General features: G+C 39.7%; 2 protein-coding genes across 17 annotated transcripts in view; one reads left to right on the top strand and one right to left on the bottom strand.

Moving 5' to 3' along the window:
- The window catches only part of CMSS1 (cms1 ribosomal small subunit homolog), a 375,896-nt gene that overhangs the window by 43,457 nt on the left and 316,879 nt on the right, over nucleotides 1-15,560 (top strand). The window lies entirely within an intron of this gene.
- Nucleotides 1-15,560, bottom strand: part of FILIP1L (filamin A interacting protein 1 like) — a 295,693-nt gene that overhangs the window by 36,240 nt on the left and 243,893 nt on the right. Inside the window, exon 1 of one of the 10 annotated variants that reach the window (XM_077884169.1) lies at nucleotides 15,224-15,333. The exons of the other annotated variants lie outside the window; for them this stretch is intronic. The gene's annotated coding sequence lies outside the window, so the exon portion shown is untranslated. Of the gene's footprint in view, nucleotides 1-15,223; nucleotides 15,334-15,560 lie in introns of those variants that run through there. 10 annotated transcript variants of the gene reach the window in all.

Below are 15,560 nucleotides of genomic sequence, written 5' to 3'. Positions count from 1 at the left end.
TGAGATTCTTATTTGAAAAAGATCCCTCAGATAAACATTTTAACATTTTCTCTTTTTCAGACTTTTTATTTTGATTTCTGCTATGCCAAAAACAAAACACACGTATACACACACAAAACCTAGCCTATCTTTCATCAGGTCGAGACATCGGATCCTTGGCTGACAGAGTTTTAGGTGGACATCTCCCTGATCTGAACTAACCACAGCCATGATGCCTTCCTCTTGCTGCCTTGATTCTCTCTATGGAAAAGCATTCAAAAAGCTATCCAGGCATGTGATGCCTTGGGTTGTCATAGATGTGTGTGCTCTTGTATTCCTGAGAGTGCCTTGCCTGGGACACAGCATACAGAGCTGCTCTTAAGTTTAAGTGAGTGATGGTGGTGGTAATATTGGGCCTGTCCCCAGGTTCCTAACACTTTATCATTCTTTCCATTCCTTCCTCCCTCTTTCTGTGGTTGATTTTGTCCTCTTTCTGATTTGTGTTCTTCTGTATCTTACCCTTTTGCCTCAAGGTAACCTTGTTTAGGATAGGGCTGATGTTCTTCCTACTGCCCCCGCAGTAGATGGCACTATACCCTGCAGGAAGCTGAGTGGCAAGGGGTAGGCAGGACAACTGACAGGGAGCAAGTGTACTTGCCAGCAGTGCAGCACCAATGGAAAAGAGGCAATAGGATACTATGGGAGGTAGGGTAGTTCTGGGGGAGAAATTCAGATCCTGGGGTTCAATTTTCAGAGTTGCATCTTGGCTTTCCTGTTCCTACCTAGTATGACTGAACATGCAACTTAATTTCTAGGAGTCTCACTTTCTTCATCTGTAGAATGGGGATAATATGGTGACTTTCTCATAATAGTGTTGTTCTGAGGATTAAGTAAAACAATCCATATAAAATCTCCTAGCATACTATCTGTCAGAATACATATTAATGACTATTAGAAGTAGGAAACTGATGGTGAAGCAAAATAGAAGAGCACCTCAGCCACAGAGGACTGGCCTAAAGTAGGAGTATCTTTTAGGAGTCACCTAGGAGAGAGAGAGTATATACTAGAATGAAAGCTATGATATATAATCTGTTTACCATGATCTACTTTCAGGCCATTAATGGATCTTTTCAGTCACGCACATGGTTAGCCATACCGAATGTCATTTTAGGGCAGGGTTTCTCAGCCTTGACACCACTGACATTTTGGGCTGAATAACTCTTTGTTATGGGGGCTGTCCTATGCATTGTATGATGTTTAGCAACATCCCTGGCCTCTACCTACTGAATGCTGGAAGTCACCCAGTACCAACCCCCAATTCAGAATAGTTGTCACAATCAAAAGATATCTCCCAACATTGCAAAAAATTTGGGGACAAAAATCATCTTTAGTGGGGAACCACTCTTTTAGGGCATAGGTAATTTTGGGGGAAACTTCTGTTAGATCTCTTTGTTGTTTGTCTCTAATCCTCATACTCCTTTTCATCATCTGCTGCTCAAATGTATTTGGGATTAGCCAGTATTTTCCATTTCTCTTTGGTTTACAGATATGTACCACTGCTCTTCTCCCTTTCCTAGAAAAGAATAATGTTGTAAATGTGCATTATTCAGTGAAGTGCCAGCATGTCACAATGGATGCAAGTAGCTGACCTTCCCAAAGCCCCTCTACTGTTTTGTTCATCTTACACCTGTTTTTTCATTTCTTGAGAGTGAACATACACTTTTCTTTGCTTGTTTGCTTGGATACTCAGAGACAGTATGGGCTGAGTGATTTGGTACAGACCTGGAGGGAACTGTCTTTTTCTGTATATGCTGCTTACTGCCAGGTATGGTTTCCCTAGTGAAAAATATGGAGAAGACTACTGAGGATGTTTTATAATGTTTTGTTGTTGTTGTTGAACAGTTCAGATAAAAATATAAAGTGACAGGTTGAAGAACACCCAGATTGAGAAACAAGTCGTTTGGGTTTTTCATATTATTGTATAATTAACTTTGTAATTATTTTGCTCAATTTTAACTCAAGCAAGTCTGAACTTTTTAAATTTTTTTAAAAAGATTTTATTTATGAGACACAGAGAGAGGCAGAGAAACAGGCAGAGGGAGAAGCAGGCTTCATGAAGGGAGACTGATGTGGGACTCGATCCCAGGACTCCAGGATCACGCCCTGGGCCGAAGGCAGGCGCTAAACCACTGAGCCACCCAGGGATCCCAAGTTTGACCTTTAGTTTTGGACTGTAGATTAGCATTCTTAAATATGTAATACATATTTCAAAATATGTATATTAAAAGGTAAATTGTGTGTCTTTCTCCCACCTCAATCTTCATCTACCCATTCCCTTTCCCAACCTATAACCATTGTACATATTTTCTTTTATACGTACTTCTAGTGTGTCTTCATATGAGTAAACAAATATAAATAAAGATTCTTGGGCAGCGGTTTAGCGCCACCTGCAGTCCAGGGTGTGATCCTGGAGACCCTGAATCAAGTCCCACGTCAGGCGCTCTGCATGGAGCCTGCTTCTCCTTCTGCCTGTGTCTCTGCCTCTCAATCTCTCTCTGTGTCTCTATGAATAAATAAATAAAATCTTTAAAAAAAAAAAAAGATTCTTATTCTTCTTTATGTAAGAAATAGCATACTGTAACTATTCATCTGTCACCTTGATTTTTGCACTTAAACATTTTCTTGGAGATCTTTCCATTACATCAGGATTCTTAAGCAAGGGTAGGAAAAAGGAATAAAAATCAGCATGACTGCTAAGTCAAATCTTTATAACTTCATGCAAAAGAAATTAAAATGTGTAGGCTTTTTTTAAATCAAATAATATAGAGGGAGTCATATACTTTTGCTGTTTTAAAAGTTTTAAATAAAAGATAAATTTCACATAAAAGATCATTTTAAGATAAATTGTAATAGTAATATTATTTGATTATCAGTTTTATAACAGAACCTTGATTACAGTATATCTGTCTCTAAAATGCCTGTGTGTAGCATCTGTATTTTCTTAATTGAGAAACTGAGGCCTAGGCAGATTGAATAAGATGAAAGGCCATTGTTATGGGAACCCTGAAACTAGAAAACCCCAATTCCCAGCTACTATCCAGTGCAGGATTTAGCTTCTAGAAACAGACAAGCATACTGAAGGTCTATTATGTGCCACTTGATCTTAATCCTTATAACAACTTTATTAAGTATTATGTCCATTTTATAGATAAGGGTAACAAACCAAAATACTAAAATGTAGACAGGTTAAATAGTTACCAAAGAGCACAATAACCAAACCAGAATAAAAATTCACTGACCGCAAAGCATGTGTTCTTTCCCCCTTAAAAGCAGACTACATGCTAGAGAGCCAAGAGTACTAACCTTCAAAGAGTTTCCTCTTTTTCCCATCTCATGTTTTTCATGTTCATTTGTTCATTCCTGTACTCTCCACCCCAACCCCCTTAGGCTCTTTGAGTCCTCCTGTCTTTGTTCACTCTGCTCCTGGCACACCACCTTCCTTGTTCCCTGAACACAACAGGGCCTGTGTATTTTGTACTAGATACCTCCCTAGGAGCCCCTCATCTCCCTTATCTAGTACCATCTGGTATATTGTATTTTTCTTTTTTTTAAATTTTTTTTAATTTTTATTTATTTATGATAGTCACACAGAGAGAGAGAGAGAGAGGCAGAGACACAGGCAGAGGGAGAAGCAGGCTCCATGCACCGGGAGCCCGACGTGGGATTCGATCCCGGGTCTCCAGGATCACGCCCTTGGCTGAAGGCAGGCACTAAACCGCTGCGCCACCCAGGGTTCCCTATTTTTCTTATTTGATCATTGGCTCTCTCCTACCACAATATAAACTTAATGCCAGTGGGTAGGGGTGTGTGTGTGTGTTTTATTCAATAACTGGTCAGTTAATCGTCAGTTTTATTCAATGCTATATTTTTAGTTCAGGAACAGTACTTGGGTACTTAATTGGTATTCAGTAAATATTTGAACAAATACCTATTCTACTTTTGAACTAAGTACTATGTTAAGGATTAAGGGTGTAAATGTAAGCAATAGATACATGATAAGTAGTTTCTTTCCTCTACAGTCTAAGTTACCATTTATTGAGCAATTATTATATGCCATGTACCATGCTAGTCTTGGAAACAGTCATAGAAAACAAGTATTATTGTCCTCATTTCACACAAAAAAAGCAACTGAGGCTCAGAGGTTAGATAATTTGCCAAAGGTTCTGCTGGTTAATTGGCAGAACCAGAATGCCAATACAGTTATTTCAAACCTTGTTTCTCACCACCATGACATACATCTACATACATACAGTTCCTATCTCCTATATCTCATGTACCAGCCTCTCCAGTGAATAAGTGTTGTAATATTATGCATGTCAAAGGCACAGAAAATCACTGCCACTTACGATCTGTTTTGTTACAGTATTTTCTGTAGGTTCATGATTACTTTGAGCCTTGATGATGAGATTAACAAATATTCTCTTAATCACTGTAATAATAAAGCAAGTTTAGTCATTTGGCATAAATTCATAAATATTTTTAGATGGTTTAAAAATTGTGACTTTGCCAGTAAAAACATCTTATGTTCCCCAGAGGAGGTGGGTTTGTCATAAATACCATTTCCGTTGAACATTTCAAGGAACTTAAAGTTCTCGGAAAATATTTTTAACAGGCAGCCTTTTCTCAGGCAGACTACAAGGGCATAATACTATATAACCTTAAAAGTGTGGGTGCATGTGCTTTATCTTATTTAAGAATATATGTATTTCTTTTTGCTCAAATTCATTTATATTTGGATGTTTGTGTCTAGTGGATTGAGGTAAACAGACATGGATTCTTTAGAAGAGCATTCTGATGTAGCTGCAGAAATTTCTCTGTTTTTAATCTCCATTAGTCCCTTTTTTTCTCTTCCAGGATCACAGGTTATTTTCACTTGGATATTGCAAATAGGTATTTTGGAGGATTAGTATAATTCCTTTCTCTTAACACTTATTCATTGGTAGGTTACTTTTCTTTCTTGTATTTTCTCTCCTTTAAAAAGCTACAAAGTATACCCTTTCCCAAATCTTATTCTGAGCCAAAAAAAAAAAAGTTTTTTTTAAGTCCCTAGTTCCTGTAAGTCTTTAAGAAAAAAAAGAAAGAAAAAGAAAAAGGCTTTCCTCTTTCATTTGGCTTTCATACGTTAATTCACTGGTGTTCATTTTGTCAGATGTAACATAAAAGGCCAAAACAGAGAGCAGTCATGTGCCAGAGTGGATGAGTTCACTGGTTTTCACCTCCTTGTAGTCTGGCTGCCTTTACAGAGGCAGTGGCTAACGTGGTATGCTTGGGAAACCAAACATTTCCTAACTTGTTAGTAGGAAATTAAAACTTCAGAAATTTAGAAACCACAACAACAGAGACTTATATTTTATTGTGACTCCTGAAGTCACACAATTTGCATGAGAAACAGGCTAAAACAGGAGCCACAAGAGTGTAAAATGTGAAACATTTGATCCTTAGAGAATTCCACCCCTACCCCTTCTATTTTAGCTGTAGTAAATCAACAGATAAGGTGCAGAGGAGCTCGGAACATTTAATAGCACTGAATAGTGGTCACAGGTCAGGGCAATGGGAGGATAAAGGCTGATGCTTGGCTTGGCTTTCTGCTAAGCAAACAATCAGATTGTGAACCACAGTGAACATCCTCCATCTCTCCTTAACCGCTTTTCCTAGTTCTAGAGGATGGCTGGTTTCTGTCTTCTCCATGATGTTTTAGAGAGCTTGAGTATGCACCACATGTAAAGTTTAATTATAGACAGGTGGGAGCGTTTTAATCTAGAATCCCTTAGAATGTAAATGACCATTTTTCTTGTGGTCTGTGTTTTGCGTCCCCTTGTGTGCATTGTAGAAATTAAAATTATTTTGGTCATCTAAGCCTTGTTTAATTTTCCCTGACTGACAATTCCGAGCATTTGGGTTACATTTTCCTTTTCTGCCATCCTGAGTATTGAGAAGACAGATGCATGAACACAGAGTTTGATCCTGTTTTCTCTTCTCTAAGTTAGTTGGGTTCTTTTCAGATGAATGTGTTCTAGAGAATATTAACTTTATCTAGTGAGGGGCAACGCAATCAAGATGTTACAGCGATTAGCAACGGACGTGCTGTGGGTGCAAGCAGCGACTTTATACTCAGCTTCCCTTTGCTTTGGGTCTGCTGCTTTTTTTTGTTTGTTTTGTTTTGTTTTGTTCCTGAGCAAGTTTCATTCATTTACTTATGTTTATCCCTGGGGGGAATCTGTTTGTGGCAGAATTAAAAAAAAAAAGCTGTCATATACCTTGTGTATGTGCTATATGAATATCCATCCATTTCTGTCCTGACCATATCTTACCTTGTGATTTGTATTTTATTTTTTTATAATAAATTTATTTTTAATAATACCCAGTGCTCATCCTGTCAAGTGCCCCCCTCAGTGCCCGTCACCCATTCACCCCCACCCCCACCGTCCTCCCCTTCCACCACCCCTAGTTCTTTCCCAGAGTTAGGAGTCTTTATGTTCTGTCTACCTTTCTGATATTTCCCACACATTTCTTCTCCCTTCCCTTATATTCCCTTTCACTATTATATTCCCCAAATGAATGAGTACAATGTTTGTCCTTCTCCGATTGACTTACTTCACTCAGCATAATACCCTCCAGTTCCATCCACGTTGAAGCAAATGTTGGGTATTTGTCGTTTCTAATGGCTGAGTAATATTCCATTGTGTGATTTGTATTTTAAGAAAGGTCAAACTATTTCAGATTTGCAGTAGTTGAAAAGGGTGTTTTTAAAAATACTGATTTCACTATTCTTCACTTTTAAAGTTCACTCATTCATAGCCAAGAACAAAGAAGACCCCAATTTTCAAACAACAGAAAAGCCACTTTCAAAAGAGCTGTGTATCTGATGGACAGGGAATGCTGGACCAAAATGTGCTACTGACTTATCTCTAGGACTTTGCCTCATCCGCCTATCACCTCAGCTGCAATGTACAATTTGATTTCAAAGGTTCACAAAGCCTTTGATGACGCTCAAATCTCAGTTCCACAGAATAAAAACCCCACCAACCTTTCAACTCCTTTCCTCCCTTCTTTTTTGTATAGCATTGTATGCAAATTAGTATGTTAAAAATGTATATTTTGTTTCATCATTATTTTGTGACTTATCGAGGACCCCACAGTTCGTAAATACATGGAACCTTAATTGGAATTACATGGAATTCAGATTTATTTTTGGTTGTTATGCCAAATATTGTTGATCAAGGTTATAACTATGCTGTAAAAGTAAAGAAATAAATCTTTTCAGCGTCTGACACTTAAAATGTTAAGTACATTGAAAGTTTGAAAGTACATTGAAACTAAAAAATGAACACCTAGGAAGAAGTACTTAGACTACTAGTTTCTGACAGGGATTCTTTTTTGTCCATGGCTAGGATGTGATATAAGCTCTTTAGCCCATGTTGTAAGATTGGTCTTACCCATTTGTTTTATTTGTGTGCCTCCCAGGCATGATAGGGCTTTCAAAGTAAAACAGGGAGATTCCAGGCTAGCTTTTAATCCTTTTTCTCTTTGGTCCTTTAACTACTCAGCAACTTGCTTCTTATTTCAGGTGACTAAACACCCTTTGGAAAGCTCATGTGGGTTTCTCATAAGAGGGATTCCTTTCTAGCAGGGAAATCAGAATAAAAGATACCCTCACTTTTCAGAGCAGCTGAGGTTAGGCACTAGACACATGGATTCTCTACAAAAGGCTTGATCACATTATGGCTGGGTATAAAAGAACATGAGCTCTTCTAGACTGCATCCTACAGAGCACCTCCTCTTTGGTGCTGAGGCAACCCCTTCTGCCTAAACCTGGTGGAACCCTATTTATAGCCCAGATGATGATGGAGCACCATCTTTGTAGCATAACTAGACAAATAATAGGTACCATTTACTGAGTATTTGCTATGGGTCCTGCTCTATGCCAACTGCCTTACTGCCATATTTAATATTTATTTTAAGGATTGAAATCATTTAAGATGACTTCCTTTCTACATAAGGCCAGGTTGTTCTGAAAGCCAAATAATGGATTTAAAAATTATAGTTTGGGTGTTTGGATCCTGGTTCAACCCTTCTCTTTTTACCTCAGATTCCCTTTCCATAGTAGATTTCCAAGGAATAAATGTGCCATCTTTTTTGGAATGTTCCATTCAGTAGCTTCCATTTCCATTTCAGTTCCCATCTTTCCTTTGAATGTTGTTCCTTAACTTGTCTGGCTGATTCCCCCTTTCTGAGTCCCCAAAGCCCTTACAGTTTTGTAACACAAATGCTTTATATTCTTTTATTCCACTTTCTAATTTGTTTTGGTATATTAGTTTTGTGCTTGAAAGCTAAGTTCCATGAAGGATTTCATACCTCTGTAACCCCCATATTGGTTTGAGTTCAGTATGTCCTTGATGACCAAATGATTGAGAGGTGAGAAGAACCATTTCTTAAGGGGAGCATAACTCTCTCTTGGGCTGAATAATACCTAAAGTTCTCAGAATTTGTTTATTATTATTAGAGCAGAAAAAGAAATAAAGTTTTGTTCCTCTTGTTCCTGTCACTTCTGAGGAGGGACAGTCCTTTAGTGAAATGAGCAATTCTCTTGAAGACAAATTTAAATAAAGTCCAGATGGGGGAAGTCCAGCCAGAGAATCTGAACTTTGACTGTGATTCTTTGCATCTTTATCCAGCCCAATGAATTTTATAGGATTGTAAGAAGAATCTTGTGAAGCATAATTTTGGGGGAATTGAGTGGAACCCCAAATCACTTGACAGAATTGTTCTCACCTTTATCTGAAAGATCTGTCAGCCGCATTTATCTAGTTGCATGAAAGCCTGAAGGGTGATATGCAACTTCAAACATAATGTATTTCTTTTAATAATATGAACGTTTATCTTGATAATAAATGAATCAGTATTATTTTTAAAGAACAGATGACCTTCCCTTTAGCAGCAAAGGATTACTTCTCACAGAACTCCACAGAGTGATTTACATCCTCTGCCATTTCCAGTTAACAGACTAACAAACTAAGGCTAAGAGACTTGCATAGCATCTCACTACATGGCCCTTTGTCTTTAGCAAGAAGGAACTTTCTCCGGCTCTTCTCAAACTCCTAGGGCAAGCAGCCACTTCCTTTTCTTCACAAGCAGCAGCAGTCACTTAAGTCTTGTCAGCCCAAATGTGATGAATGTTTTACATTCCTTTTATGATTTCTGCTCAGAGATTTGTTTTTTGTTTTGGTTCACTTAAAAAAGAATTTTAAAAAGAGGGAGAAAAACTTATTTCACCTTTAAACTTTTGTTCCAAGACTGGTGGGCCATGAGATACAGTGAATCTGGCAGATTTGCTTCTGTCTCAGCCGCCCATCTGAAGGGCTGACCTCATCTTTGAGGCCACCCTTGGTGCAATGATGTGAAGCTCTCACAGGCTCAAATACTACAGTTCTGTTCATCTTTTCTCTGTGCTTACAAGTGGACTTTTCTCCACACATTCCTCCCAATTTCTTTAGCTATTTTTTCTGTAATGATATGATCAGTATTATATTTTTATATGGTCTTTGATTCTATTTAATCAGAGTACCCTTAGTTGTTACTGCTCATTATTCTATCCTTCCCCAGTATTTAGAGATGCTTATGGTGGATGACAGTGTCTCATTTTTTTTTTTTTTTTTAGGTTTGTGGAAGCCAAGGCTACAGGAGGCTTACCCAGGGAATAGATGGTAGAGACAAGAAGAGTGGAACTTGGATTTATGAACCATTATTCCTAGTCTTTAGTCTTAAAACTGAGATAACACTAGTTGTCCATGCCAATTTAGTATCATTAGTAAGTACGCAAGTAAGCTTGAGGACTGACTCTATTCTGGTTGGGTTTGGTTTTTCTTTAACAGTCCTACATTGTTTACCTTAACTTAATTTTTACGTACAGCTGACCTGTCTTACCTATGTTGCTTTTATCAGCCCATTAAAAAAAAAAAAAAGAGCAGGGACAGGACCATTGTGCAAGAGCTGCTGGTGATCTTAGTCATTGTCACAAACATGGGGCCCGTCAGTGTTAGTAGGTATACCTGGGTTAGTGACATGGTATGGTGTGTGGAGAACTTAGTTGCTGGGCCTGTTGTCCTACCTTGTGCTTATTAGCACAATACCTGAAAGATACTCAGTAAACGTTTGCTGCTGAGGAAGAGTTACAAGCCCTAGGCTGGCTTCAAAGGTTGACATGGAAATTACCTAACTGAAACTATAGAAAAGTTACTCCTTTTCTGTAAAACCTAGCAGATGCACTGAACTACCCACAGAAACTTCAGAATCAAAGTGTATGCTTAGGAAGAGGTAATTTCCTGGTTTTTAGTTATGGCAAGGACAAGCTTTTTGGGCCAATGACTGCATCTTCTAGGCTTTCCACTGAGGCACAGAGATTAGGGAAGACAGAGGAACAAACCTACCCTTCCTTAAAGACAAAAACCACTACAATCTGCTCATCCATATCTTGCTTCCTATCCACTCCATGCCCCACAGCCATTCACATGGTACTCTTTCACCACCTTTATTCTCATTATTTGGGGGAGGAAGTTAAAGTGAGGCAGGCAGAGTAGGCAGAGAGCAGAGAAGCATCTGACTTAGTCTACCTATACAATGCATAGGATATAGTACAAAGTAGATTTTGCTACGTTGACTTCATTTGAGCCTGAGTTTCCGGATTTTTGTGTTTGTAGTCAGTTCTGTGTGGTTACTTCAGACAGTGGCAGAGATATGTTTTGGGCTACTGAACAGAATCTTGACAAAGAGGCCCTTCCTAGCCCACTTTCCTTAGCAAATAAGGAGCTTCGAGGTTGTAATTTATTTGTTTGTGCATTTATCCAACACCCTACTTGTCCCAGTGACACACCTACTAACTATAATAAGGTACTTTGCCAGGTGTTAGGAATGAAGTTGCTTGCAAAATTGACCCTCAAGGAGTTTATAGTCCTAGAGACAGACGATAAACAAAGAAGCAGTTAATATGTAATTTAATGTCATGTAGCAATGCATTGTGTAAAGGAAAGGAAAGCAGGATTAAGTATCACCAGGAGCTTATAGCCTTCATTATTTCCTTTGCAGTTTTTGAGGAGGTTGTTTTAAAGGCATTGAGTAACTGAGTTTTAAAAGGGAATCTGCTAGCTGGGGAAGGCTGGAGAGTGCAGAATGCTTAGTTGGAAGATGCTGAGAAGAGGTCAGTTATCAAGTTAATGTCTTTGACATAGAGCATATATTCTTTCTGGGGAACCACTTAGCTTCCAAGCAGAGTGAGCTTTGCCACCCGAGGACCTTTAAGTACAGTTATTATTTGTTTTCTTTGTCTTCCTTTTATCACCCCTTCCATTGTAATAGCCTGGTTGGATTCTATTGGCTTTCACCTCCCTCCATTCCACTGGCCTTCTTACTGCTTATGCTTATTAACAAGAACTTTGAACCTTTCCTCTTTCTTTTTTTAATGGGTTTTATATCCAAATTAACACCTTTAGTGCCAAGGCTTCTTCTGGGGATTGTGCCCTCATCTCTTCCTAGCACTAATTTAAGGAGAAAGCAAAGGCTATAGCCCAAGAATGCAGGGGGCCCTGGCTCTGTCTCTGAGTAACTCTGTCCCTGAGCCAAGTCACACTGTGAACATCAGTTTCTTCTGTAAGGTGAGGCATTTGGATCAGATGGCCAAACAGCTTCTTCTAGCTATAAAGCTCTGTGGACATTCCTTGCCAGAGAGAGAGAGAGAAGAGAGAGACAGAGACAGAGACAGAGAGAGTCTGTGTACACTCTCTGGGGCCTAGGGCATTTCATTGTCCATATAGAAAAACTTAGCAAGTTTCTTCTCAAACTTACATTTGTGGAGTTGAGTGTTTATGTTCTTTTACTGATAAAACTGTCCGTTAGGCTAGAATCAGTAGTTATAAACAAAAACAAGAAGTTGGGTGTAGGTTTGGCTACATTTACCTGCCCTAATGGTACACTTACATACACACTTCTTTACATACTTTCTATCCCCAACCACCCACCAACTCCCCCTCCCCCCCCCACACCATTCCTCAAGTTTGTCATTTAAAAATAGTACTTGTATCTTTAAGAGTTAATCTGATTTTGGAACCAATAAGGATAAGAATGTGAGGATGGTCAGGCTGGAAAAAGAACACTGCTAATGCTAACTGTTTTGGAGCTCAGAATTAAAACTGCCCCTGTCCTATCTTAATCTGCTAAAGCATCTGAGAGAACAAGCATGAAAAGGGAATGCTTTTCCCATATCTGAAAAAGAACCAAGGGACTTTCCTTGGAGAGCCTCTCTACTTTTGTTTTGCCCAGCTTTCCTAATTACAGGTAATGTTAGTACAGAAGAAAGCCAGGGGAGAGATCATTGCAACTCTCATTTTGAAGAAGAAGGATGTAGGAGGGCTTACAACAGTGTTGGGATGATCCGCTAGGATTTAGTGCACCTAACATTCAAAGTAGAAACTGACCAGCACATATTAAACATAAGTGATTGAATTGGTGGGCCCACAAATACCGTAGTGATGGCAGAAGCAGCCAGAGAAATGTTTCTTTTAAAGTGTGTGATGCCGGCTGCTTATGCAATGTCTCTTCATCTTTAAATCCTCATTGAAAACATAATTTACAGACTAACCAATCAGATTACAGTGAAGCTACATTCATAGTCAAAGACAAATTAAATAAACTTTAAAAATGATTGAAAATTAATGATAAGGTAAGATGTCTTAGATTTTTCAAAGATAATGCCTGGCTATGTGAACAACAGATTTCAGTACGTGAAGCAGGTTGAGACCAATATTGTTTTACATTTTTTGGTTATTATGCCACAATATCCAGTCTTTTATAAATAGTTCTCTTCCTGCCCCCCTTCCTTTTCCCCTTAAAGAGGAGGCTGTATTTTTTTTTCCTCTGTTCACCTCGTAAAAGCATTCACTTTGCTCTGAAACATTAGATATAGACAGAACATGACCTAAGAAGAAAATGAAATTTTATTCTTGGACCTCCATTTTTACTTTTTTACTCTAAAATCCATTTATTACCAAAGTCACTTCTTGGGGGGGGAGGGGAAGAGGCAGCAAAGAACCTTAAAACAAAATTCAGAGCCTTTTGAGAAGGCAAATTTATGGGAATTGCAATTAGACTTGAAAATTTAAAAAGTCAAAGCTTGATCTGTGTTTTCATATTGGCTCTTTCTGCAGACTCCATCACAGCATTAGGAAAATATCACAAAAATATCAGTGCTTCACATTTAATTGCCATAAAAGGACAAATGAATTTATTAAGGTAAAATTAATGTGTGCTTTATTTGGAAGTGTAAAAACTTACATTCACTCTATCTAAAACATTTTTTCCATCATATAGATTGTCCCAAGGACTAAGAAATGCTCAGAGAACCCACTGTGTGATAATGTATCCACAATAAATCTTATTCAACTTTCAGTTTTAAAAGGGTCTTAATGGGTGATTTGTTATTTGAACCATGGTTTATAGTTAATAATTGGGAAAAAGTGTGGAATATTGAAATGTGTCATATAAAGATTTAAAAAAAAATGATGCTTGCCTATAAAAAAAATAAAATGCAGACCCTGGGAAACACAGCTGTTAGAGATTTAATAAAGCTTATGATTTTCAACAGTTGAGCTATAGTTTATGGTACAGATGGCACTCTGGGTATAGCTGAAACAATAATTGATGGTTTCTGTTTCCCTCCTCCTCTATCAGATCCAAAAGAGTGGAATACCTTTTTACCAAAGCGAGAATTTTTCGGTTTCCAATTACAGACTGTATCAAATAAACAACTTTTCTATTGCATATTTCGTACTTCACAGTGACCTGGGTGTTGGCCCCTCTTTCTTCTCATTATGGTAGGCTTCCCTAGATTTGAAATAATAGTTTTGGGGAAATCCTACTTTTCTATACTAACCTGCAGTTTATATAGCCTATCTTCAGACCAAATAACATATAATTTTTCTTTTAAAATACTAAAACCAAAATCTTGCATTGGTCCAAACAAAATTAGCAAACAAAACAAAACTGTGAAGCAAAAGTAGTAGGCACCAATATTATATGCTTTAAAATACTCAACCACAGGAATTACTTGAAACACAGATAAATCTTGAGTTTGGGGCATATAAAAATGCCGTTTCAAATGATACATAAAATACAGAGGATATTTAAAAAGGGAAATAATTCAGTCATACATTTCTTAAGTTTTATTTTACAGTGTATGTTCAGGCCAAATAAAGTTTGAATGATAAATGATTTTTTTCATCTCCTATATCAATGTTTTAAATGAGACGTAGCATATTTTCTTAACTCTTCTAGTTTTTATTCTGAAGAGTAAAGTAAAATGTGCAGATTTTCATTCAGGTGTTCCATTATCCTATGGTAAGGGTTCATTTATAGCAATAGCCTGTTCAGGGTTTAGATGTAACTTAAAGTTCAACATGTCATTGATTAGCAAAATTCTTCTACAGACTTTACTTTTTTAAATTAGTATTTCTACGTAACAAACTATTTCCAAAATATTACTCTAGGGAAACTAGCGTTATCTTTAATTTTCAGCGCAGTTTGTCATTTATGCATTGACTAGATTTGAAGAAGTTGGAACTCAAAATTATGAGAGTTCCCTCCATGTACAAATTGACAAATGCTTTTAAGACAGATCAGAGTCTGTAAGATTTTTTTTTTTTTTTTGAAGCTTACAAAGTGTTTAACTGTTTAAGTTAGAGTCATCCTGCTTACAAGATGTATTTCTCACGGGGATTTTTCTAGCCTTTTATATGAAGATTCACCAAGGGGCGGGGGTGCAACCCGGGACACCCCTGCCAGGTGCGCGGCAGGGTTCGGCCTCCGCTCCCCGCTCCCGTGCGCCCGAGGGCGTGGGGCGGCCGCGCTGCGGTGGTCCCCCCCCCCCGCCCCCCCCGTCCTCGACGCCCGCAGAGCCCCGCGGTGGCTCGCCCGGGGGCGGGTCAGAGTCGTCCCCCGGCACTGATCGCGTAAGCGTCCGATCCCACATCTGCTTCTCCGTGCGAGTAAACTTCCTAAGAGTTGTGTGAGTCGAGAAGGGTCTTGGAGCTGGCGCGCACTGGACCGCCTGCCGAGACCTGCGTGCGGCTCGGGATGCTGCTCCCTCCAGAGCCACGAGGGCCGCCTGGCCGGGGGGCGGCGGCTCGGCCGCGCTTACCTGAGCTGCCTGCGCCGGGGCCGGGGCCGGGGCCGGGGCGGGGGGCCGGGGGCCGGGGCGGGCGGGGGCCGCGTCTGGCGGCGCCGCGAGAGGGCTGCGCGCGCTCCGGGAGTCGCCCGAACAATGCGAGCGGGGCGCCGAGCGCGCCCGGCCTAAGGGCGTTACGTCACGCGCTGCCTTATAAGGCGCTCCGCGTGTGCGGCGCGGGCGGCGGGGCGCGGTGACAGCGGCAGGAGCGGCGGCGGCGGCGGCGGCGGCGGCAGGAGCAGCGCCCGTGTGAACCGGCCGTCGGGCCCGGCCCCCCCCCGCCCCCGCCCCCGCCCCCCCGCCTGACCCG

This window comes from Canis aureus, chromosome 35 (genome assembly GCF_053574225.1).
Source record: "Canis aureus isolate CA01 chromosome 35, VMU_Caureus_v.1.0, whole genome shotgun sequence".
In the NCBI taxonomy this organism is placed as follows: Eukaryota; Metazoa; Chordata; class Mammalia; order Carnivora; family Canidae; genus Canis; species Canis aureus.
Note: the sequence above shows the minus strand (reverse complement) of the source record. Positions and strands in the feature narration are given on the sequence as shown.